General features: G+C 38.3%; 1 protein-coding gene across 1 annotated transcript in view; it reads left to right on the top strand.

Annotated features, from left to right (window-relative positions):
• Window positions 1-6,012: 6,012 nt before the first annotated feature.
• The window catches only part of LOC126822481 (uncharacterized), a 49,465-nt gene continuing 30,992 nt past the window's right edge, over window positions 6,013-24,485 (top strand). Inside the window, exon 1 of the mRNA XM_050551410.2 lies at window positions 6,013-6,082. The gene's annotated coding sequence lies outside the window, so the exon portion shown is untranslated. The remainder of the gene's footprint in view (window positions 6,083-24,485) is intronic.

Consider the following 24,485-nt stretch of genomic DNA (forward strand, 5'->3'; position numbering starts at 1 on the left):
GGATTAATGTCAAGATTGCGCAGAGATAATCTAAGGGATAATATCGTATAATGGTGTTGAATTAATATCAAGATTGCGCAGACATAATGATGAACACATTCATAGTCCTGGATTAAGCTACTCATACTGGTATTATTAGGGCTACATAAATCAGACCTGCCAAAATTAAAATTGGACTAACGTTTGAAATAAACAATTGAAGGATCTTTTACACTTAATTATATCTCTATTCAACCCTCCCACCCTTCAGGCTGAGGGACAAGAATTAAAACATTAGCCCTTTCATAAAAACTCAGCTCTTTCATAAAACTCTATAAAACTTCCTTCCATGGTTGAAGATTGTTTATAAACCATTTGACTGTTGGTTGGATGAACAACAAATCGTGGATTAAATACAGAACAATCCTGACATTGCGCAACCTGTGTGGTTGACTGACCGTGGGTTATTCTATATACCATGTTATTGAACGGTAGTTTAAAGATGAGGGTAGGATATAAAACAACACACAGTTGACACGTAAACATTGAAAACAATAAACATATAGGATTAGAAACTACTTTATATAAAACACATTGTTCTTTGTTTTTCATGAGGACAATCCGCCCATATTGTTGTCAGGTCAAGTGATCAATCATTTGCTCATTTTCTATGAATGGATAATAAAACAATCCTGTCTTGTGTAATGGTCGAATGTTGAGAGGCGGATCATTGTCGCCTTTAAATTATTTTAGGATTGACTGACACTAGATGAATTTGAATTTCCCTTTTCTTGTGTCTGGAAAAAAACCGACCTTCTACAAGGTTATTAGCATTGCACTTTTCAATCTTGATCACTTTAAATAATTACATTACTTTAATTAAGTTAGAGGGGGGGTTGGATGGCCGAATGGTTAGCAAGTGCGCGCTGTATCATAAGGCCTATCATAAGGTCTGGCGTAGTTTCGTACCCCGGTTGTACGTGACAAGGAGTATGGTCGCCTGTCCAACCTCGTGGGTTTTCTCCGGGTCCTCGATTTCCCCCCACTGCAAAAGACCCCTACGCGCAAGCGAATTATTGAAATAAAATTAAACCATATGTTAGTTTAGTTTGTCTCGAGTGGACGTTAAACCCCATTTCTCTCTCTTCATTAAGTTAGGTTTCCTTCAAGGTAATTAGAAAGGTGCCTTGTGTAATGGTCGAATGTTGAGCGGCGAATCATTGTTGCCCTTAAATTACATTATGATTGAGTGACACTAGATGAATTTGAATTTCTTTGTTTCTGGGGAAAACATGACCTTCTACGATCAAGTGTACTTTTTATTCTCAAGACAGCGGCGCTACTGTCTACTCTTATATCGAACCTTTGACAGTTGGAATTTGATATAAAAGTAGGATGTGGTGCCGCTGTCCGGGCACAATTCCCCTCATAGCACACTGTATGAGATATGCCTGTCTTTATTTACCCAGTCGGAGCAGAATAGTAGGACGTTAAACCTCATTTCATTTCATTTCATCCCCTCACAGAACAGATCTACAGTGGTTTTAAAATCCCATGACTTTACAGTTGATTGTAAGCTGATTTAAATGACTAAATACCTTGTCACGATATAAATGGTTGGTATATATGCTTCTTTTTATCGAGACACCTATTAGTCAGTTTATTAATACACTATGTATTTATATCTACATACCCTTTAAAATTGTCCGAATCTTCTGATCAGAGTCCGACTAGTCAGTGTTTCTTGGGGATTTCGGATCTCTCCCCTATCTCAAAATCTCAAAAGCGAAATATTTAACCATTTAACCATTGGCACATAGGCTACCTCAGATTTTTTTGATCATCTGTGATATGAATAGATTGCGCAAACATTCAACTTACCAAATATGTGTGAGGTTAGTGTTTAGAATATGGTGAAGGGATATTAAATCTTGGAATCGATTGAGGGATTGATATCAATAGTTAAAGTGTCACACAGTCTGTTGTCACTCGTTTCCGAAATAATTTAGATCACGGAACTGATTGTGAAGAAGATAGTAAGGGTTATCGCCCCTGAATAATAATAATAATAACAAAGCCGATTTGAATTGCCTACTATCTACTAATATTTGTCAGGGTTATTTTTTTAATTAATAGATATAAAGCATACGAAATTACTCAATGGATATTTTATTTTAAATTTTCTTCATAGGATTATTATGACGCAGTGATTGTTGTTTTTTTTCGGGTGGAAGGGTGGAGGGGTTGTAGTATCTAGAATATGTAGTTACCTCCCTTGAACTAACCGATTCCAGCAACTACAGTAGGGTCGCCTGTCCAATCTCGCGGGGTTTCTCCGGGTCCTCCGGTTTCCTCCCACTGCTAAAGATCCCTGTGCGCAAGTGAATTATTGAAATAACATTCTCTCTCGCTAGCATGGAGGTCGGGTGTTCGATCCCTGCATTGGCCGAGAAAGTTCATCCAGATTTTCCGGCGTGGTTCCCCCTTGTCAGTGATGCAGGACGGAGGGCCTGGCAAGGACAGCTGTCTAGTCGTTCGAATGGGACGAAATACCGAGGTCCCGTGTACACATAGGCGTGCACGTAACAGATCCCTTGACAGTTGGAATTCGATATAAGAGTAGGCCGTAGTGCCGCTGTCTGGGCAAAATTTCCCTCATAGCACACTGTATGGCGTATACCCGTCTTCATTAGCCCAGTTCGGAGCAGAACAGATGCGTTTTAACATCAAAGCGACACAAACTAGGTCGTTTCGGGACTAATACACGGTTCCATTTAAATAGGGATCTTTAGCATTGGAAGGAAACCGGGACTCGGAGTGGAGCCCTACTCCTTGTCACGTACAAGCGGGGAATCAAAACCACGCCACTTGACTCAATGACAGACCTTATGTTGCAACGCGCACACGTGTTAACCATTCGCGCCCCACCCCATCCGAACAGTAGATCCTAGCAAACTTCGTGGCGAATACCCGTCTTCAATTGCACGATCAGCGACGAAAAGATAGACGTCAAACCCCATTTCATTTCGTTTTTATTTCCTTAAAAAGCTATCAAATTTTTATCAAAACTTTAAAGATATCAACCCCATTATTTCCCGAAACAAATGCCGTGGGTACGTGGCTGACCGCCATTAAGCTTGGTGGCGATTAGCAGAGAGAGAGACAGGTTCAACGTCGCTCTACAAAAACTAGGTCATTTCGGGAATAACATATGGTATATTTTATTTCAATAATGCAAGAAAGGGGGAACAGTGATTTGACAAATATAACCTGATAAATGAATAAAATGGGGTTTAACGTCCTACTTAGCTGCTAATTAAAACGGGTATACGCCATACAGAGTGCTATGGGGGACATTTTGCCCGGAAATAGAATGAAATGGGGTTTAACGTCCGATTTTTCTGCACCGATTAGGCTAATGAGGATAGCAGCACTACGTAATATTGTTATTTCGAATTCCAATTGCCAAGGGTTCTTTTGCGTGCACGCCAATGTATACATTGGACCTCGGTGATCGTCCCATCGCAACGACTAGATAATGTTTCTTGTCTGGTAACAAGGCGAAAACACGTCGGAAAATCCGAGGAACTTTCACGGTCATCCTCCTCGTTAGCGAGCCAGCTTCTTCCTCTCTAAGCCCCCGGACAGCAGCGGCACTACGACCTACTCTTACATCAAATTCTAATTGTCAAGGGTTCTTTTACGGGCACGCCATTATTTTACCCCCATTAAAACGATTAGATTCCGAATAACCCGACAGCGGTGGCGCGCTAACATTATAAACCTATAACGGTAAATCTCTTTGATCTTTTCGGGTATATTCTATGCCCGGAATAACTTGCGATCTGAATATATAGAGAGAGGAATTTGGGGTTATTCTTCTGAAAGTTTTTCTTTAAACCTGTAACGGGATATTCTTCCAGGGATGTTTTTCCCATAAGAAAACATGATATAAGGGGGTTTTTTTTTATTATAATTCTGGGATATTCTCATTTTACGTACATGTAAACATAGACGGTTTATAAGCAAGATAAAGTCCCCGGCTTCGGTTATGATGGGGAAGAAAGACCTCGACAGAAAAATCTTAGTCTACCGGCCTCGGTTTTTCTTTTTCTCGGGTTGCTCGCTAGCCTGGAGATCGGGTGTTCGATCCCTGCATTGGCCGAGAAAGTTCATTGGGATTTTCCGATGAGGTTTCCCCTTGTCAGTGGTGCAGAACGGAGGGCCTGACAATACAGCTGTCTAGTCCATCGGATGAGACAAAAAACCGAGGTCCCGTGTATATATTGGAATGCACGTGAAAGATCCCCTGGCAGTGGGAATTCGATATAAGAGTAGGCGATAGTGCCGCTGCCCGGGCAAAATTTCCCTCTCATAGCACACTGTATAGTGTATGCCCGTCTTCATTAGCCCAGTATAGGAGCAGAACAGTAGGACGTTAAACCCCATTTCATTTCATTTTCTCAGGTTATTTTCTCCAGTCTTTCTTTCCCCAGCATAACCCCAGTCTCGTGTTTTATCCTACACAGAAAGATGGCCGAGAAAGTTCCTTGGGATATTCCGGCGTGGTTATTCTAGCTTGCATATAGATTTATTACTGCTTGAAAGAAGCTAAATAATAATAATAATAATAAACACTGAATTTATATAGGGCAAAAACACTCTGTTAAAGTGTCTATTGCGCTTTCACAAAAGGTTTCAGTTCTGGTAAGTGAAAGCTTCATTGAATAATAATGTTTTTAATTCTTTTTTGAAAATCATTATTGAGCTTGATCGTCTAATGCTTTGGGGTAGCGAATTCCAATCGCTTTGGATGACTTACCTGTCAGCCAATTTACATAAAAATTATAATTTCAAAGATTTGAACCTTAAAACACATTAAAGTCAGTTAAATTTATAGTTTTTATTTGTATTAAAGGCTCAATACCACTCTTGTTGTAACTGAATAATATGTTCCAATCTTTATTCTAGTCAACAAATTGTACTATTTTACAATATTCCAATTAATTGATGATACAAATTTCATCTTAACACACCCAATTTAAAAAATTGGGAAAAATTTAACTAAATGATTTGAAAAGCCTGACGTAAAGTTTTTTTTAAATGTGACTTAACTTAAAAATATTTTTGAACCCTCTGGACAAGTAAAATAGGATTTAATGGATAATTTACACAACAGGTAGGACACTTAAACATCTAATACTTAGAATAAGGCTATTTTTTATTTTCTGGAGCTGTCAAGCCAGCAAGAGTGTTATTGTCCCTTTAACACTTAAATCTATATTTATAAAATATGATATTGCTGAAAAATATCACCACCTTAAAGGAGCTTAATCACTATTCTTTGGCGACTAGAAATTGACACAAATGGGTTGCAATAATGTAATATGAATGTTTAAAAACTGATTTACGTTCAAACGTTTCTGTTTTTACTGTAATTCCTAATCAGTTATGTTAGGCGAAATACCGAAGAGCCCGAATGGAATGGCAGTCTTTGACATCTGGTTATTCCAGTCTACAACGGTAGTATTCTCCTACATGCGATATGATTAGCCTCGTTCAACGAGTCGTTTCATACAAATGGCGCTCGAAAACATTCCGGGACAATTTTAAAATTTTCATTTTGTCTTAAATATTCGAAGACTGTGGATGATATTGAGTTACAGTCTTGCCTACTTTAAACATAAAAGTTTTATGACACTCTATCGTAGCAACACCCTTTCTGTTGTTTATTTACCGTTAGTAACACACCAACGCACGTCAAGTAGTTGTGACTCCATATCGATCTGGCATATTTTTTGAAAATCGATCGAGCTAACTTGTTCTAAATGTAGATGTACACAATCGAAAATTTGTAGTAAAAATAATATATGTGTGTATTTATATATATTTTATTTCAGCCATATGTTGGATAGGGAGTTATTAATAGCAACAAGATCGGTAATCAATAATTACTATATATTACTCTGCACGTGGCACGCGACGACATCTTGCTGTGTATGGCATGTATTATTGTATGTATTACCGTTTTGAGTTATACGTATGATATGGACTATGTTTTCAGGTGTAATACTATTCGTATATAATTACGTCTTTTATGCAGGTAAGTTTGCTTTGATTTTAATTATATTAACCTGAACAATTTTTAAAAGTTTCCGACTATAACTTTCAATTTAATTGATAAATCTGGATTTGAACTATTTAATAAAAGGTGTTTTCATTTGGTACGTGACGTGCACGTGAACGTTTTCTGTATTCAAAATTTAACGTCCTTAAAGTAAGCCAATGTTGAGATATAAATCATTTTTCTTTCAACTGTCGACACTAAAAGTCAAAAGCGAAACTGAAGTTGATATAAAAAAGACTTCTGCTTCCGTTGTTTAATGGTTTGTACCCGGTCCATATCAGATCAACTCTCTGTTTTCATATAAATCACAACGATTAAGCGTTTCGTTCGTTCGGGGGTAACGTCCGCTGTCAAGGAAATGAAATGGGGTTTAACGTCCTACTGTTCTTCTCCTACTGGGCTAATGAAGACGGGCATAAGCTATACAGTGTGCTATGAGGGAAATTTTGCCCGGGCAGCGGCACTGTGGCCTACTCTTATATCGAATTCCAACTGCCAAGGGATCTTTTACGTGCATGTCAAACTATGCGCGGGTCCTCGGTTTTTCGTACCATCCAAACGACTAGACAGCTGTTCTTATCAGGCCCTCCGTTCTGCACCACTGACAAGGGGAAACACGCCGGAAAATCGCGATGATCGAACACGATACCCCCAGGCTATCGAGCCAGCGTCTTACCCATTTAGTCACCAAGGCTCCAAGGAAATGAAATAAAATGGGGCTTAACATCCCACTGTTCTGCTCCGACTGGACTAATGAAGACGGACATACGCTATACAGTGTGCTATGGGGGGACATTTTTATATCGAATTCCAACTGCCAAGGCTTCTTTCACGTACTGTAGACAGGATCTCGGGTTTTCATCCCATCCGAAAGACTATACGTTGTCATATCATATGATAGACAAATAGTTCCTAAGGAACTTGCCGGAATAGTCAGTCGTGTTGGAGAGGTAGCAGTGGACACACTAAACTTTAAGGGACAATAACACTCTTGCTGGCTTGACAGCTCCAGTAAATAAATATTAGCCTTATTCTAAGTACTAGATGTTTAAGTGTCCTACCTGTTGTGTAAATTATCCATTACATCCTATTTTACTTGTCCAGAGGGTTCGAAAATATTTTTAAATCCAAGTCACATTTGAAAAGGTTTACGTTAGGCTTTTCAAATCATTTAGTTGAATTTTTCCAATTTTTTAAATTAGGTGTGTTAAGATGAAATTGGTGTGTTAAGATGAAATTTGTATCATCAATTAATTGGAATATTGTAAAATAGTACAATTTGTTGACCAGAATAAAGATTGGGACATATTATTCAGTTACAACAAGAGTGGTATTGAGCCTTTAACGCTGTCTGTCTACAATTGAGAACAGACACTGAACTAGTTGACTGACATTAAAGTAGCTAAGTCTCTAACTTAATATCATTCAAAATCTTCGATATCGAAAACACGAATTATTTGTCAATTTAAATCAACATTGATGTTGTGATCTTACGCGGAAAAGGTAGGCTTCTGATATCCAATATTTAAGACAAAATAAACATTTTACCATTGGTACACGAATCGTGTACCATAATGCGTTTCAGCGCCATTTGTAACAAGGGACTCGAAGAACGCGGCTAGTCATGCCAAACGGTGACACCATTCTTATCTGAAGGGCATGCGTCATAAATACTATCGGTGTAGACTGGAATATCCAGACGCTAGAGGTTGCCATTCTTGTGAGACTTCTGGCGTATTTCGCCGAACATAACAGATTTGAAATTAAGAGTAAAAACGGAAACGATTGAATGTAAAACAGTTTATATACATTCAAGTTACATTATTATATGCTTTGCGACCCATTTGTGTCAATTTCTAGGCCCCAACTATTACCGATTTATCTCCTATAAGTCCTAAATCGATGATATTAGTCGAAAACAATAAGTATACATAGAGAATTCTCAGAAGGATTTCTTCCGCTTCCATTTAATAAATTGAACATGTTTATTTAATCGTTGTATGTTTGACAGGAAACGGAGTAGAACGACCTAACAAAATACTGTATTAAGTTTTGGATATGGCGGCCATTCAGAGCAGATATCTATATTCTCCAACTAGATTGTTCTCTGTTTTAACTGCCAGGGGATCTTTAACATACACGGCTATGTGTACACGGGACCTCGGTTTTTTAACATACACGGCTATGTGTACACGAGACCTCGGTTTTTTGTCTCTTCCGAACGAATATACCTTGTCTCTTGAAGACTTGAAGTTATTCCGACCACCATCAGCATAGTACCACTTTATATGATACAAGTATGGATTACTTTGGAGAAAAATCTTAAATTGTACCCATTAAGCGAGAGAGAGAGAGAGAGAGAGAGAGGGGGGGAGATGGGGTTTAACGTCCACTCGACACAAACTAAGTCATTTCGGGACTAACATATGGTTCGATTTCATTTCAATAATTCGCTTGCGCGTAGGGGTCTTTAGCAGTGAGAGGGAACCGGAATACCCAGAGAAAACCTACGAGGTTGTCACGTACAACCGGGGAATCGAAACCACACCAGTTGACCCAATGTCAAACCTTATGATACAACGCAGCGCACACGCTTTTTTTTCTTTTTTTTTTTTTCCCTTGTAAAATGTTTATTCACGCTAACCATTCGGCCACCCAATTCCCCGGAGAGTAATTATCAGTTTATCTCTGTAAATAATTACCGGATTGATGCACATTATACATAAACTGTCAGTTTATAATCCTCGTTCATTGATTACTTGATAATAGTAGAAACTAAAACGGACATACACCTTGCCAAACCGACATTATATTAATTATATATATCTGCAATATTTCACTCGTTGCCTCGAGAGTCGAGAGACCGAGAGAGAGACAGAGAGGTGGCAACGTCAACTAGGCCATTTCGGGAATTATCATTGAGAGAGAGGCGACTTTAAATGACTTACTTATCGAATATAGAGTAGGCCTACGTTGTTTGTCACGAGCGCTGTTAATATCCTTGAAAAACGTTAGAGAGAGAGACACAGAGAGAGAGAGAGAGAGGGGGGGGGGTAACCCCACTCAACACAAACTAGGTCCTTTCAGGACTAACATTTAGTCCCGAAATGTGTCGAGTGGACGTTACCCACCATCCCCCCCTCTCTCCCCTCTCTCTCTCATAGGCGTAGGAGCCGGGGCCCAGATTCGGTGAACCGTTCACTTTTCGGGCAATGTATTTCCGTTATTCGGGCATAAACATCAGAAAGTGGTGATCATTAAGTTGTAGTTGCCAATATATTGTAAATTTATATTGTGTGTAATTGAGGTAATTAATTAAAAATAAACAACCATCACAGCTTTGTGGAAAATTCGTTTTTGTTAATGATTCATCCATTCTGAAAATTTGGGCGACAAAGGAATTTTGGGGCAAGTAGCCTCAGCCGAAGGACCTGGGGCAGGGCTTGGGTAATGGTAATGGGATGTAATCATTACATTTTTAAGTAATTGTTATGTAATGAGTAATGAACGATTTCAAAAGTAATGAGTAATGGAAATGTAAGTAATTAATTAACGCAGTATCATCCAAAGTCTTCGACATTGAAAGCACGAATTATTTGTCAATTTAAATCAAAATTGATGTTGTGATCTTACCTGGAAGAGATGGACTTCTGATATCCAATATTTAAGACAAAATAAACATTTTAGCATTGGTACAAGAATCGTGTACCATAATGCGTTTTAGTGCTATATGTAAGAAGGGACACGAAGAACGAGGCTAGACATATTCCACAAGTCATGTCAAAGGTGGCGTCATATTCTTATTCTTATACTATCGATGTAGGCTGGAATAACCGGATGCTAGAGATTGCCATTCGATTGAGACTTCTGGTATATTTCGCCTAACATAACAGATTTGAAATTAGAGTAAAAACGGAAATCATTGAATATTAATCAGTTTGTATACATTCATATTACATTATTATATGTGTCGATTTCTATATGTGCCAAATATTAGCAATTTAGCTCCTTTAAACATTTTTTCTAAATTATTAATTAGACATTATTTAACTGATCCAGGCCATAATCAACTCTCGATGGCATCAAATTTATCCGATAATAAATAGATTAAAATGGTTCAGTCATATTTTGATTTAATTTAAAAATGGAGGAGCGAGACTTAGCTTCGAACAACAAGTGCGGCGATTGAAATTATTGCACACGTCTTGTCAAACCTTCAAAGGCTAATATATTCACTCACAATACATTAATTTGATTGAAATTTTCAAATTATTAATTTTACTTTATCTATTTTCGAACTATTATAGCAAGAATCATGGTTAGATCTTTATCTAAATCTTACATAATGTATCTTTAATTATACTTTACACAAATCTAATAGTTTTTGCCATTTTATTCTTTTATGATTTTATATCTTAATCTTTTACTCATAATCAGATAGATTTTTAGTACAAGTGCCACAGAGCAGCTTTACAAGGTGGATTTTGGCGCTATACAAGTTCAATAAATTATTATTATTATTATTATGTACTGCCCCTCGCTTCAAGATTTACTTTTGTCGGGACGAGTTCCTGTTTCAATAATTATTACTACTTTAAAGCTAATTCAATTTGTAAATAAATCCCTGGGTAATTTTAAAAGTGGGGTTGGATGGCCGAATGGTTAGCACGTGCGCGCTGTGTCATAAGGCCTGCCATTGAGTCAAATGGAATGGTTTCGAATCCCAGGTTGTACGTGACAAGGAGTAGGGTAGCCTGTACAACCTCGTGGGTTTTCCCTGGGTCCTCCGGTTTCCTCCCACTGCTAATGACCCCTACGCGCAAGCGAATTATAGAAATGAAATTAAATCATGTGTTAGTCCCGAAATGACCTAGTTTGTGTCTAGTGGAGGTTAAACCCCATTTCTCTCTCTCTAATTTTAAAAGCCTAAAGTCATGCGCTCTATTATAAAAATCAAATCATTACTTTCCGATATATCACAATTTATTTGTCACGATTCTTAACACTTAGTTGTTAAATATATATTTAATATACCTCCTCTAGTTTTAAGTTAAGGGTGGGATACCCCAGTTAACCTGAACCCCAAGCCATTCAGTCTTCCATCGATCTAAAAAAAAAAAAAAAACCTGTTAATTTTTTGTGTGGGATTATGTTTGGTTAGTGACGACCCTGATTATATGACGTAATTTAAGCAGACATGGTATCTAGGTTACGACACATCTCTCGTGCTGATGTTTATTTTACTAATGTATAATACCTATGTTATCCATATTGTCACGTTGTCAATATCATAAAAAGTCATCCGGCAAAATAATTCTTTCACCGACGTTAAGAAACCCAACTTAAAGGTGCATTATGTGTGGTTTAATGGTCGAGAGCGAGACATTAAAGATACATTATGGGAGATAAGATAAAGAGATGGCAGTTCTTGCTATGATAGTTAAAAACTAGATAGTGTAAAGGTAATTTGCTGAAAATTTCAGTCAAATTGATCCACTATGAACCGAGAACTAAGCGACTGAAATTTCCCTCTAGCCTCGGTCATCATTACTAAAGTCAGTACAATAAACAGCCTAGTCTCGATTGTCCATTTAATCGTTAAATCGAGAAGGAAAGGTATGCATTAAATTGGCTCACAATCCACTAAAGATCGCAGGCCTAGCGCTGCCATCTAGAGTTGATTATGGCCTGGATAGGTTAATTAATGTCTAATTAATAATTTAGATAACATTTCAGACCTAAAAAAAGACCTTCAATAGACAGATTTAGCTCTTGCATAATGTATGTTTAAGTAATATATTGATACTGCACGAGGCGTCAGCCGAGTGTTGTTTCAATATATTACGCAATGTCTTTAGCTCGAGACATTAAACAACTTAAAATACAGACACTATCCCGCACGTGCTTTTCAATGAAATACGTCACGCGAGTCCAATATTTTATCTAGTATAGATAATGTACGATTGGCAAGTTTCCCGTACATTATTGGAAATAATGGTACGCCAACATCAAAGGATGACGTCACATCTGTATTTTAAGTAAGATTTAGATACAGAGTTGGTCATTCGTTTTACTTTATTCTGAGCGAAGTTATGAATATTTGAAGTTTTGGCGAGAAATAGCCTTAATAGTCTCCATTATAAGTACCTTTGACACGATTATAAACGAAGTCTCAATATCTTAGCCACCCGATGGCCCAGAAATTGATTATGGGTTTGTCTAAATGTTTAAATAATAATTTATATAAAATTTGAAACAAGAAAAAGACCTGCAATAGGCAGACTTAGCTCTTAAAAGGTATATAAGGTATAGTCTCAAAGGCGCAAGGGGATTGGATGGCCGAATGGTTAAAGGCTCAATACCACTCTTGTTGTAACTGAATAATATGTCCCAATCTTTATTCTGGTCAACAAATTGTACTATTTTACAATATTTCAATTAATTGATGATACAAATTTCATCTTAACACACCTTATTTAAAAGTTTTGAAAAATTCAACATAATGGTTTGAAACGTCTAACAGTAAACCTTTTCAAATGAAACTTCGATTTAAAAATATTTTCGAACCCTCTGGACAAGTAAAATAGGATGTAATGGATAATTTACACAACAGGTAGGACACTTAAACATCTAGTACTTAGATAGAGATATTATTTATTTTCTTGAGCTTTCAAGCCAGCAAGAGTGTTATTGTCCCTTTAACGCGTGCGCCTTTGATCAGAAGGCCTGTCATTGAGTAAAGTGGCGTGGTTTCGATTCACCGCTTGTACGTGACACGGAGTTTGTGTCGAATGGATGTTAAACTCCGCGATTAGGGCCCCTGAAACTTAACGGGGCATTAGGTAAGACAGATTTAGATAAAGAGCTGACAGTTCTCGTTATAATAGTTTTAAAACAAAATGGGTAATGAAAAGGGGATACGGGGAAAATTCCAGTCAAATTACTCCACTCTGGGCCTAGTTATTTGCGAATCAATTACCGCCTAGCCTCGATTGTCATTGCTACCATTGTTACGATAATAAACAAAGTCTCGATTATCCAATTTTACGGTAACCGCATCAACCGCAAAACGTATTTAAATCTACTTAATATCGGAGTCATCCGATGACATCGAGAGTTAATTATGGTATTAGTACGTTAAAGATACATTAGTTAAGAGTTTAATAAAGAGTTGGCCATTATAATAATTCAAAAATACATAATAAAAAAAGAAAATGTTGAAAATTTCAGTCAAATTACTTTGTTCTGAACGGATTTGTCACTGTTGGAAGTTTGGACTAGAAATAGGCATCAATTGTGTCTGTACCCAAGCCATCCGTGGATCTACAGAATTGATTTTGAGCTTGTCGTGTAAATAAAGGCCTAATTAATAATTTCTATAACATCTGAAGCCTAAATAAAGACTTGCAATAGGCAGATTTAACCCTTGCATAATGTATGTTTAATTAATGCCAAATTAATAATTTATATAACATTTAAGCCTATAAGAAAGACCCGCAATAGGCAGAATTAGGTCTTGCATAATGCCTATTTGAGCTAATTTTCATTTCATAGTAGATCCGGCCTTGGAGGTCGATATCGGCGACAAGGACTAACTACAGCATGAATAGGCCTATACCTATATGGTAGCCGATGTTCTTCGCGCATGGCTATATTCTACCTCAGGCAAGATCGTATCTACAAATAATTACTTTAAAAAACTAGTGGACAGATGGGCTAATGGATTAATCCTAGTAATGTAGAAAACCTGATCATATCAACAACAATTGTTCCCGGACAGACATTTTGTTTAGTCATGTTGACTTAATGACGTCATCAACCAAAGCCCTTCAAAATATCACGCCAAATCTCATTCTATCTCGTTAATCTTTAATAGATCACGGAGCGTTCAGTACAGTCCAAAAATAGCAAATGGACTAGCCGCAGTCGTCTGGATAATGAAACGGTGTATTCAGTCATTTGATTTTGGTGGAGGAACAGGATCCCATGCGGGGATGGGGGGGGGGGACAAACACCCAATATAGGCCTATTCATTACGTTGGGGTGGAATGGGGTGGGCGAGGAATTTGGGTTGCGTGCTAAAGTCGATTTGGAGCATATCTGAGGTATCATGAATGTGATTATAGCGTTGAAACTCGTAGGGAGATGCTACGGTTGGCGATGTTCGGTAATTTCCGGGAATACTAACCCAACCCCTAACCCTTTTTAGAGGGGTAAAAGGTAAATTGGATCTAAGTTCAGTCTTCTAAAAAGGGTTTGGGTTGGTGAAAGGGATAGTATTTTCCAAAATACTCATTTATATAAACTTGCCATTTTGGACTCCGAAAATTACCGAACCTACCCAACCGGCCTACAATTAGCATCTCCGAAATCCATACTGAAATCATGTGATTGGGTGGGGCGATAACTCTAAACGTAACCCGTTCAACCCCATTTTATTTCATTTCTAATCTGGAAGACTGAATCAAGTATGATGCTAATTTTGAGAGTTCCTACTATTAATAAGTACAGGGGGGCCACACCACACACAAACAAAGACTATGAGACAAACCCGCGGACAAACAATAAACGTAAATCAAGTAAATTGATCCTTAAGCCCACCATAAACAGGCATTATGTAAGAGCTAAATCTGCCTATTGCAGGTCTTTCTTTGAGCCTTAAATTATTAAAGATACATTATGGGAGATTCGGTAACGAGTTGGCAGTTCTCACTATAATAGTTAAAAACTAGATAATGTAAAGGCAATTTGGTGAAAATTTCATTCAAATTGATCAACGATGAACCGAGAACTAAGCGACTGAAATTCCCATAAGCCTCGGTCATCATTACTAAAGTCAGTACGATAAACAGCATAGTCTCGATTATCCATTTAATCGTTTAATTGAGAAGGAAAGTTATGCAGTAAATCGGCTCACAATCCACTTAAGATCGCAGGCTAGCGATGCCATCTAGAGTTGATTATGGCCTGGATAGGTTAATTAATGTCTAATTTATAATTTAGATAACATTTCAGGCCTAAAGAAAGACCTACAATAGACAGATTTAGCTCTTGCATAATGCATGTTTAATTAGACATTTATTAACATGACAAAACTATAGTCAACTCTCGATGCCATCTGCTGGCTCTGATTTTAAATAGATTAGAACGGTTCGGCCATTTAATAATTAAAATAAGCAAAACTGTCATTTTTTTCTTCCAACAACGATTGATATTTATTACATTTCTGCCACATCCAACAACTCTATTAAGCATATAAACCTTGCCTGACACGGGTACGAACCACGAATTATTTGTAAGTTTAAATCAACATTGATGAAGTGATTTTACCGGGAAAAGATGGGCTCCTGATATCCAATGTTTAAGACAAAATAAACATTTTACCAATGGTACACGAATCGTGTACCATAATGCGTTTCGGTGCCATTTGTAAAAAGGGACTCGAAGAATGAGGCTAGACATTCCCAAAGTCATGTCAAACAGTGGAGTCATTTTCTTATCTGGAGAGCATGCGCAATAAATACTATCGGTGTAGACTTGAATAACCAGACGCTAGAGATTGCCATTCGATTGAGACTTCTGGCATATTTCGCCGAACATAACTGATTTGAAATTATAGTAAATTCAGAAACGATTGAATGTAAATCAATTTATATACATTCATATTACATCATTATATGCGTTGCGACCCATTTTGTGTCACAAATATTAGCGATTTAGCGCCTTTAAGCGCCGTCGACTGGCGTGGTTTCGAATCCCCGGTTGTACGTGGCAAGGAGTAGGGCCGCCTGTCCAACCTCGTGGGTTCTCTCCGGGTCCTCCGGTTTCCTCCTACTGCTAAAGAACCCTACGCGCAAGCGAATTATGTAAATAAAATTAAACCATATGTTAGTCCCGAAATGACCTAGTTTGTGTCGTGTGGAGGTTAAACCCCATTTCTCTCGCTCTCCCTTTAAGTGTTCACTGCGCTTTACAATCCCGGGCCTGGCGTAAGCATGGTTAAAGTGAGAAAATAAAACGAAACGATTTATCAATAATTGAAACAAAGTCTACAGTGTGTAGACATGTTTTTCACGGAGCATGAGTTAATGAGTTCATGGGATGTGAATTATTAATCAAATATAATTGAAATGATACTGGTATGTTCGAGAATATTTAACAAGCGAACCAGAAATGGTTCGAATAAGGGGGGGGGGGAGCTAGGGAGAGGGAAAGAGAGAGAGAGAGAGAGGGGGGGGGGCGTGTATTGAAGACAAGTCATTTAGGAACTAAATATTATGGAATGGAATGGTGTTGAACTGCGTGTATTTTCAGACTAGAACGTGGTTATTTTTTGTGCTTGAGTTGTCAATAATGAGGTGGCCGTATAACAATTCTTCAACTCGCGAGTTCATGCTACGAAGAAAAATCTAAAGTCATGGCGGTAAGGAGTTCATTCAAGCCAGAACAGTTTGTAGATGACCAAAGTATAGTATGTTTCAACTCCATACAAGGCCTGGGCGTTGTTGATTTTATAAATTAATTACAATATTCCTACTTTCGTAATATAAGAAAAAGGCTAGATATATATAGGCCCAATGTCGTTCAGGGTTTCAGTGTCCAAAGGGTTAACAGGTCCAATCCATGTGTAATGGCCCATGATGAATCCTCTTGTTTTTGTAGTGTGGTAGTGTAAGACGGGGGGGGGGGGGGGCAAAAAACGCCTCTAGTCGTTCGGATGAGAAAAAAACACAGCTCCCTTGGTCACGTAGGTGTGCAAGTAAAAGAACCCGTTGCAGTTGCAATTCGAAATACAATTACATGTAGGCCATAACGCCGCAGTCCTGTTAAAATTTCCTTCAATCTCGTTACATGGCGTATGGCCGTCATTATTAACCAAGATGGTGCAGAGCCACACTGGCTCCCTAGCTTGGAGGTCGTGTGTTCGATCCCTGTGTTGGTCGATAAAGTTCATCGGAATTTTTTGACGTGGTTTCCCCTTGTCCTGACAAGGACAGCTGTCTAGTCATTCGGATGGGAGGAAAAAAACGAAGTCCGTGTATAAATTGACGTGAACGTAAAAGATTCCTGGGAAATCGATATAAGAGTAGACGATAGTGCCGCTGCCCGAGCAAAATTTCCCTCAAAGCACACTGTATGGCGTATGCCCGTCATCATTAGCCCAGGTTAGGAGCAGAACAGTAGGACGTTAAACCCTATTTCATTTCATTTCATTTCATCTGATTTCCTATTTCTGTTTAATCTCAGATGACATGGTGTGCTATTAGAGATTGTTTTTCTTAAATATTACCACACCTATTATTCCTCGTTCAAGGATAATGAAAACGAAGAGAAATTGAACATGTATTTCCATAACTTTTAATTAATTACTTCGTTGGCACTGTTGCCATAAATAAATAATAGTTTGTTATCTCGTTGCTTTTAATTAATACTTGGATAACATGTTTAGTTGTCAAAGGGAAGTAATTAAAGTTCTGTATAATGTTATCATATTATTATTGCCAATGTTCGGCCATCTTGAATGGAGAATAGAAAATATTGAACTTATATTGAACTATAAATGGCAAATCTGATTTAATCAAACTGATATGACAAATAGAATTATTCGGATTTATTTATAAATTATAAATCGTTAAAGTTGAGAAATGAAATGAAATAAAATGGAGTTTAACGTCCTACTGTTCTGTTCCGAACTGGGCTAATGAAGACGTGTATACGCCATACAGTGTGCTATGGGGGAATTTTGCCCGGACAGCTGCACTACGGCCTACTCTTAAATCGAATTCCAACTGTCAAGGGATCTTTTACGTCTACGCCAATGTCTACACGGGTCCTCGGTTTTTCTTCCCACCCGGACGACTAGACAGCTGTCCATGTCAGGCCCTCAATCCTGCATAGCTGACAAGGGGAAACCGCCTTGGAAAATCTGGATGAACCGTTAAAGTTGTAGTATTAGTAAGAATTAACTAGTAACAGAAGTAGCTTCGGCATTTGCCATCGGGGGTGACGCTTGTCAGTGGTACAGGACGGAGTATCTGGCAACAGACGAAATCGTGGTCCTGCGTACACGTCTGTGTGCAAGTAAATGAAGCGTTGACAGGTGGAATTCGAAATAAGAGTAGGCCGTAGCGCCGCTGTCCAGGCACAATTGCCCTCATAACAACACGCTGTAGGCCGTAGCGCCGCTCTCCAGGCACAATTGCCCTCATAACAACACGCTGTAGGCCGTAGCGCCGCTCTCCAGACACAATTGCCCTCATAACAACACGCTGTAGGCCGTAGCGCCGCTCTCCAGGCACAATTGCCCTCATAACAACACGCTGTAGGCCGTAGCGCCGCTCTCCAGGCACAATTGCCCTCCAGGCACAATGGCCCTCATAGTACGCTGCATAACTAGTTAGTCCCTTGTCTGTGTGGGCTGACATTTTGTAAACGGGAGTGAAAAACAACTTCAGTGATTAAGATTAATCAGAATATAAATAAAAGGGTTTGTGGATAAATTTCTTTGCTAACACGGAATGATTTGTGACTAACTCTGTGGTGGTAACTATCTCTGTGAAGTCTGCTACATTGAAGGCGGGGATGGGTTACCGAATGGCGACTAACTCTGTAGTAACCATCTCTGTGAAGTCTGCTACATTGAAGGCGGGGATGGGTTATCGAATGGTGACTAACTCTGTGGTAACTATCTCTCTGAAGTCTGCTATATTGAAGGCGGGAATGGGTTACCGAATGGTGACTAACTCTGTGGTAACTATCTCTGTGAATTATGCTACTTTGAAGGCGGGGGTGGGTTACCGAATGGTGACTAACTCTGCTACATTGAAGGCGGGGATGGGTTACCGAATGGCGACTAACTCTGTGGTAACCATCTCTGTGAAGGCTGCTGCATTAAAGGCGGATCTAACACGTACGCTTCTCACCAAAAGATCATAAGGTCTGTCATTGAGTCAAGTCGCGTGGTTTCGATTCCACACTTGTACGTGACAAGGGTTCTGGTGTCCTCCGACCTACTAAGGACCACTACGTGCAAGCGAACTATTAAAGTTAAATCCCCCAGTCTCTCTCTCTCTCTCTCTCCCTCTCTCTCTCTCTCTCTCTCTCTCATTTAGCCAAAGAGGAGATGCTGTAGCGAATTATTGAAAATAATTAAACCATGTTAATCCCGAAAGGACCTAGTTTATATTAGGTGAATGTTAAACACCCCCACTCTCTCTCTCTCTCTCTCTCTCTGTCTCTCTGTCTCTCTCTCTCTGTGGACGCCTCACTTTAAAAGCTATACGACTGTTAACAATGCAAGCTATAAATTGTTTACTTCCTCGGTGTTTAAATAATGAATAATACCCTGGCCTACTCAACAACACGTGAAAGATCAAATACGAATATAGACATTATCTTTTTAATATGCATGCGTTATGGCTAGGTTATTTACAATTCTGTTTGAACAGTTTAGATATGAATATGATATGAATATTGAAAAACACACTTGCATAACTGTGCAACACGATAGCTTGTCCGGGATCCTGGCTTGGTTTCACGTATATCACGCCTTGATTAATTCTTTGTAAGTTTGTTTTTATTATCATTTTGAGTGTCAATTGTTGTTTTATTTTTTCATTTTGCGTGAAGTCCAAAACTTACAGTGCTTTGGGGGGGGGGGGGATGGCCGAATGGTTCGCACCTCCGCGCTGTATCATAAGGTCTGTCATTGAGTGAACTGGCGTGGTTTCGATTTCCCGGCTGTACGTGACAAGGAGTAGGATCGCCTGTCCAACCTCGTGGGTTTGTGTCGAGTGGACGTTAAACCCTCTCTCTCTCTCTCTCTCTCTCTCTCTCTCTCTCTCTGTAGTTTCTTGTTCGCAATGTCTATATAGTTTGTGTCTTGTCCACGTTTTTGTCTTATCTGGTTTGTTTGTGTGTAGTGTGGTCCTCCTGCACTAAGCATTAGTAGGTTTGTTTTCGTTACACGACAAAGCAGCCTGTTTGTTCTGAACGGGCGTCTACATTGCGGCTGCTCCAATGGAATTTAGGGAATAAGGCCTTGTTGACACAGGCCTGGTAGGGTTGCATCTCCATTCCTGATTCGTAGTTATTACTACCGGTTTCACAAAACTCTTATCAGGAAGCGTCGGAGGTTAAACAGCAAGGGAGCGAAGAGGACCTAATAGTCTAGTCTAGAGTATCGCGCTTCCTGTGTTGCGTTCGTAGTTTCGACCCCTGGTGTGAGCTTATGTGACTTGGAGACGCTTTCTCATCTCCACAAATCAGTGTAATTTGATTCTGGTTAGCAGACGGCTGTTCTGGTGAGTTTATCTACTATACACATGTTGTTTTCTACCAATGAGTGCCATTTAAACAAACTTCTAATTCTTCATTAAACAGACATTGTGTTAGAGGAAAATCTGCCTATTGCAGGCCTACATTTATGCCTTAAAGTAGCTAAGTCTCTAACTCAATATCATCCAAAATCTTCGACATTGAAAACACGACTTATTTGTCGGTTTAAATCAACATTGATATTTGGATCTTACCGGGAAAAGATGGCCTTCTGATATCCAATATTAAAGACAAAATAAACATTTTACAATTGGTACACGAATCGTGTACCATAATGCGTTTCAGCGCTATTTGTAATAAGGGACTCGAAAAACGAGGCTAGGCATATTCCACAAGTCATGTCAAACGGTGACGCTATATTCTTATCTGGAGAGCAAGCCCAATAAATAATATCGGCGTAGACTGGAATAACCAGACGCTAGAGATTGAAATTCGATTGAGAACACTGCAGCTGGCGAACCTAACTGATTAAAAATTACAGTAAAAACAGAAACGTTTGAATGTAAATCAATTTATATACATTCATATTACATTATTGTATGCGTTGCGACCCATTTGTGTCAATTTCTAGGTCCCAAATATTAGCGACTTAGCTCCTTTAATGTTATATAAACTATTAATTAAACTTTAAGTAGATTAGAACGGTTCGGCCATTGAATTATTTGATTTAAAAATGGAGAAGCGAGATAACAGTAGCAATTTTTAACGCCAATAACTGGGCTCAGAGTTAAGTATTATCTATTTTGTAACTTTTTTTGCGAGAACTGTCTGCTCTTTATCTAATCTTACCTAATGTCCCTTTAACACTTGTTTGAAAGAAGCGAAATAAATGAAATGAAATGGGGTTTAACGTCCTACTGTTCTGCACCTATGCTGGGCTAATGAAGATGGGCATACGCTATACAGTGTGCTATGAGGGAAATTTTGCCCGGGCAGCGGCAGTATCGCCTACTCTTATATCGAATTTCAACTGCCAAGGGATCTTTTACGTGCATTCCAATGTATACACGGGACCTTGGTTTTTCGTATCATCCGAAGAACTATGATAGAAGCGAATTACAATCCTATGGTAAATTGTTTTCTAGTCATATTAAAAATATTCACCATAACACTGAACTTGAGGATATAAAAACCAATGTGTTAAATGTAAATACAGAATAGGACACTAAATCACAACATACACCTTAAGATGCGCCTCAAGAACAATAAGATGAGTGGCGCCGGTTTCTTGATCTGTAAACGGGAGAAAGAGAAAGGAGATTTAACGTCCACTCGACACAAACATGGTCATATCGGGACTAACACATGATTGAATTTTATTTCAATAATTCGCTAGCCAGTAGAGGTTTTTAGCAGTGTGAGGAAACTGATCACACACAGATACTTTAATGACAGATTAGAAACTGATTACGCACAGATACTTTAATGAAAGATTAGAAACTGATCACGCACAGATACTTTAATGACAGATTAGAAACTGATTACGCACAGATACTTTAATGAAAGATTAGAAACTGATCACGCACAGATACTTTAATGAAAGATTAGAAACTGATCACGCACAGATACTTTAATTGCAGACTAGAAACTGATCACGCACAGATACTTTAGTGGCAGATTAGAAACTGATCACGCACAGATACTTTAATGACAGATTAGAAACTGATCACGCAAAGATACTTTAATGACAGATTAGAAACTAACCACGCACAGATACTTTAATGGCAGATTAGAAACTGACCTTGAACAATCACTTTAATGACATATAAGAAACACATCACGCGCAGTTACTTTAATGATAGATTAGAACCTGATCACGCACAGTTACTTTAAAGATACATTATGGGAGATTAGATAAAGAGCTGACAGGTCTTACTATCTATAATAGTTTAAAAAAACAGATACTGTAAAGGGAATATGCTGAAAATAAATTTCAGTCAAATTGCTTCATCACATCAAGATAGCAGCGATTGAATCTTAGGCCTAGCATCGATCATCATAGTTGGTACGATAAAAAACATAGTCTCGATTATCCATTTTTATATAACATTTCAGGCCTAAAGAAAGACACGCAATAGGCAGATTTAGTTCTTGCATCATGTATGTTTAATGATAGATTAGAACCTAATCATGCATAGTTACTTTAATGATAGATTAGAAACTGGTCACAGTATCACACAGTCACTTTAAATAGATTAGAAACTGACCACACAGTCACTTTAAATAGATGAAAAACTGGATATCTAGAAGACCCCATAGATTTTGTCTGCCGCGAGATTGATTTTTTAATGTTTCATTTGTTTTCCTTATTAACGCTGTTATATAATTTACCGGGTTAAAAAGATAAATCCATATCCTACGATAACGTCACCGTTAATTACATCAATTAGCAGGTATATTTATACCACAGTTTTTGTCAATCGTGACACGTTTTATTTTTGAAATTAAAAAGTATAAAAAAAGACATGTGATATCAACATGTTAATGGATAATCGTGAATGGTCTAAGGGGAGAGGGAGAGAGAGAGAGGGGAAGAGAGAGAGGGAGAGAGGGAGGGAGAGAGGGAGAGAGTAATATATAAGTATTAAATAGCAGGAGAGAGGGAGAGAGAGGGGGGGGGGAGAGATAGGGAGGGGAGACTTGACGCAAACTAGGTCATTTCGGGACTAATATATGATTCAATTTTATTTCACTATCACTATCCAACATCTGCGTCATTACAGGATTTATTTCAAATATAATACGGTTATAGGTGTTTATCTGTGTGCATGTGCGTGTGGGGGTGGGGCGGAAGATGGGAAGACGATCGTATTCACGGTTCAAGCTTGGGGTCGAAACCACGCCACTTTACCCAATGCCAGATCTTATGACGTAAATCACACGCGTTTGACCACTGGATCACCTTATATTTTATAACGTGTTCGTGTTTAGAATATTTTTCCCGGAAACCCATTGTCGGGGATTAACCTTAAAACATGAAGGAACAAAACGCTGAGTTCTGAACATCTCATTCCAATATTGATGCGATAAATACTCTTAAAGGTGCATCATGTAAAATTTAGATAAATAGTTGGCAGAAATCGCCATAATGGTTTAAAAATAGATTATAAAAAATGAATATATTGAAAATTTCAGTCAAATTACGTCATTTTGAACGATGTTATCACTGTTTGGAAAATAGCGGAGTCTTGATTGTCAATGCTCCCTTTGTTACGATAGTAAACAAAATCTCGATTATCCATTTTTTAGTTAAATTTTGAACTAACGACCTTGTTTCAATCCATTGAAAATCGCGAGCATCCGATGATGTAGAGATTTGATTATTTTCTTATTATGTTAATAAATGTCTAATTAATAATTCTTAAAATACAGATGTGACGTCATCCTTTGATGTTGGCGTACCATTATTTCCAATAATGTACGGGTAATTTGCCAATCGTACATTATCTATACTAGATGAAATATTGGACTCGAGGGACGTATTGCATTAAAAAAAAAACACGTGATAGATAGTGTCTGTATTTTAAGTTAATGGTCTCGAGCTAAAGACATTGCGTAATATATTGAAACAACACTCGGCAAATGCCTCGTGCAGTATCAATATGTTACTTAATGTCTCGCTCTCGACCATTAAGATAGTGCCGCGTCCCGGGCAAAATTTCCCCCATAGCACACTGTATGGCGTATGCCCGTCTTCATTAGCCCAGCATAGGAGCAGAACAGTAGGACGTTAAACCCCATTTCATTTCATTTCATTTCTCGACCATTAAACCATAATTATAACATCTAATGCGAAAATAAAGACCTATAATTATGTAGCTCTTACATCATGCATCTTTAAAATGCCAGATATTATCAGAATACGTATTGTACATCTGATCAAGGGTTATCAAGATTGGTCTGTTTGTGTAAATAGTGTACTATTATAAAGAATGTACGTCATAGGTGGATTATGATAATTTTCTCCATGTTTTTGTAATCGTTATGAGAGTGCTGTAATACTATCACAAAGCCAGATATTTGATAAACACAGTCATAAACC

Source organism: Patella vulgata, chromosome 5 (assembly GCF_932274485.2).
Source record: "Patella vulgata chromosome 5, xgPatVulg1.2, whole genome shotgun sequence".
In the NCBI taxonomy this organism is placed as follows: Eukaryota; Metazoa; Mollusca; class Gastropoda; family Patellidae; genus Patella; species Patella vulgata.